General features: G+C 37.6%; 1 long non-coding RNA gene across 1 annotated transcript in view; it reads right to left on the bottom strand.

Annotated features, from left to right (window-relative positions):
* LOC114014878 (uncharacterized) overlaps window positions 1–3,584 on the bottom strand; it is a 43,375-nt gene that overhangs the window by 13,250 nt on the left and 26,541 nt on the right. The gene's annotated exons all lie outside the window — the stretch shown is intronic.

A 3,584-nucleotide genomic window follows, 5' to 3' on the forward strand; every position in this document is an offset into this window, starting at 1 on the left:
TTTAGGAACACAATCGATGTATGTACCTGTCAAAAGAGTCAGTGCAATTTGAGTTCATGTATAGAAAACAAAAGCCCCTGTGCTTTTCATGGTGGCCATCCTCACATAAAAGATATTCCCTAATGTTGGCCTTGGACCTCCAATCTGAGGGACTCCTTAGCGTGCTGTGGGGCATCTGCAGCAAAAGCCAACTTCAATGGCAACTGGGGGGGGCTCAGCATGCCTAAAAATAAGGACTTGTATTTTTAAAAGCTCTCAAACATTCTGTTGTTAAAATAACATTTCTTTTTTGTGTGGCAGAACAACAAAAAGAAAACCCCTATGAATTTCTGCTGGCTCTGCAGTAACAACAATTGCTGTCAGCATTTGTTTATGAAAACAGGCAAAAGATAACAAACTAATGCTCTCCTCCCAGCCGGCACTGAGTTACACATCTTTTACTACAGTTAGTGAAAAAGTTTGTACCTCCCCTAAGCTGAAATAATTTTCCAATGCGGAAATGCACTAACGTGTCAAGTGCATTCATCCAGGTGGTTTACACAGGGACATGTAGGTTGACTTTTAATCCATTTTATTACACTGAAACAAGTTTTCTGATAGAGAGTAAGCATTAGCAGGGAAGCCAAGGGCTGAACTGGCAATATAAACTGAATTAGCATTTCTTTTATCAAGCAACATTGAACAAGCAAATGCCCAAGCATGTGGTATTCCAGTTTAAGACTAACATTGAATGCTAACATTGACACACTGAAAATGTTAGAACTTGTTTGTACTTGTTATATAATATAAATTTGTTTGGTGATGCCACACTGTGTTCACTGAATATTTTAGAACCATCATGTCTTACTCTGCACTGAATGAAAAATTAATAAAAATATGCAAGTTGATAGTAAAGGCCAGATCTGTTGTGGCATTGTCAACACAGCAAAGTGATTTTGAAAGACCTTATCTGCATTCACCCTTGATATGCACACTCAGATATACAATGTGGCATGTCCCATGAAAGCAACAGTATGAAAAAGTGTTTCCTAAATGAATTTTATGCTATGTAGGGGAACACATTCTACCAAGTGAAGAGGAATTGGACACAAGTGGTGACACACCTATGCAAATTAAAATATTCATGAAAAGTGCAGAAGAGTATTTGGCTCTTTCAGGCTGTAGGGTTTTTGGTTCTAAATACACGACTGGATTTCTTACTGACAACCACATGAGAGGAACAATAAATGTAGACCCCTAACAAAGGCTGTGATGAACAGGAAGAGCACAGGTAGATTTGCACTTACTCCTGTTCTAACTGCAAGGTTCTGCATCTAGGTGACAAGATTGTTGTTGTTTTTTTATCTGCCTGGTCAATGGCATGCCTCTCTGTTGAAGAGTGAGTGATTTCTTCTTAAAAGCAGCTTCTTAACTCTCTTAAATTTAAGTGAGATGGGGTTGGTTTTTTTAGATGGAGATCTAACATGTAAAGGGACAGTCTTTAGGAGTCCCGGTGATCAAATATAGGGAAAAATACTTAGCCCAGTTTTATTCTAGTTTGCAATAAGTAAAATGAAACCGGGGGAGGAGGAGTCACTGATTTTTTCAACTTCCGTATCCTTTGTTTGAAACAGGATGAGGAAATCACCTCATTTAGGGAAAAACCCTACTTCCAGAACAGACCCATGAACATTTGACAAAACTATCCGGTAGTAGGATCTAAGGGATTGATTTTGGTCTATGGATGACATGCAAAATTCTTTCTTTTTTCCTAATGTAACTTCAAACGTGACAGTATTTCAGGTAGGAAATGGTGTAAGAGTTCTAGTTTCAGTGAAATGAGTTATTACTTTGTAGCTTTGGGAACAAGCTAGGAAAACAGCATTTATGTATGTTGCAGCAGCCCTTTAAGGGTACCCTCCATTAGAAAATGTTGCATCTCACACAGCAGGAGGAATTCCCATCATCAGTGAAGGATATTTCCCTTTAGCTTTGATGTTGCCATGTTCTGAAATCCTCTGAACCACCGTATGGGAGGACCATGTGCTTTTTAATTAATTTTCAATGTGGCAGACTTTTGCATTGATAAACCAGCTTCTCTGTTTTTTCCAAAAATGCCAGCTACTACTACAATGAAAAATCATACAACTGTTGTAACAACCTGGTAATATTACAGTGGCCACTTTGAAGAGTGGTCTGAAGAGTATTTGCCAAACCTTTTGATCCCTAGTAATCAGAACAGAAGTGCCCAAAATCCAGAGATTAAAGGATTAGGCCTCAAGAAAGACTTGTAGTATTTCAAGAAAATGTGACTGATGCTCACCACTTATTTTTTACAGTGCTGATGAGATTTAGTGTTTAAGGTCCTTTCCTGTTCAGACATAAAAGCTGCTGTAATCAGAGTATTACTAGGGAAAACTACTCTGGTTGGGGATTCAATATGTTTAAATTGTTGAGCCAAGGTTATTGTTTGGATTAGGTTAGGAAGGATGACACTGAACTAAGTAAGCCCCAATAGTGCAGCGAAGCAGAGAAGAACAAAGAAAAATGTTTGTATTTTTAAATAGCAATCTGAATAGCCTAAGTATGCTGGTTATAGCTATATATAAAAAATAACTTAGAGTAGCCTAGAAATTAGGTATTTTATGTGTCTACACAGATACTAGAAACAGAATAAACATTTCCATTGCACTGAAATCCATATGAAAGCAAAACCGGAGACACTGGAGATGGAAGAGACTTATTAGGTCAGCTTGCCCATCCCCCGGGCCCGTTGTCCCTCAAAATCTGCTTGCTCAGTTCTCACACACCTCCCCAACTTCTGCCACGCAAAACTTGACACAAGCAACTAACATCCATCAGGGTCATTCTGCTAGAAAACAAAAGACACCAGGCTACACTGATGGTAAACCAGCTTCGGGTATTTGTCAGTAAGGTCTAAAGATTTTTTGCAGACTTCATATATCCAAACAGCTCAGCTAGCAGCTTTTTCATAAGAAATACAGGCTATTAATAATACTTGGTCATCTGTGTATTTCAGGGAGCCATTAGAGACACATGAGGAAATATCAGCACAAAAATACGTTCTGATATGCAGTCGTGCCATTACGAACACCATTGGATTATTATTACTGATTAGGGAGAAAAATCCAACAGCTGTCTGGGGAATTCCCTTGATGTCTGGATTATTGATTTAATAGCTACACATTGTCTAGATCCTACCGCTCCACTAATGTTTGAAAATGCTGTGCATGAGTTTACATCATTTTTTTTTCTATTACTGCATAGAAATTATGTGATTTAGTCTGATTTTCAGAAGAATTCAAGATTATCTGTTACTTCCACTCCACACAATAGGAATATGAAATAGCAACTGCATCTTTTAAAATAAAAACTACAATGAGTATTCAGACCTAAAAAAAATTCCAAGTTTTCTGAAAGTTTCTAAGTATTAAATTTTACCTACAGTCCATTCCAAAATTCTGCTCTTCCCTCTCTGCCCTCCAGAAAATTGGAACTAGAAAAATAAAGTATAAATTTAAGAAATTAAGAAATTTAAGGTAGGGAAACTATTCAAGTGTGAAGGGTCTGTAATTGTTACAGTT

Source organism: Falco cherrug, chromosome 7 (assembly GCF_023634085.1).
Source record: "Falco cherrug isolate bFalChe1 chromosome 7, bFalChe1.pri, whole genome shotgun sequence".
NCBI classification, from domain to species: domain Eukaryota; kingdom Metazoa; phylum Chordata; class Aves; order Falconiformes; family Falconidae; genus Falco; species Falco cherrug.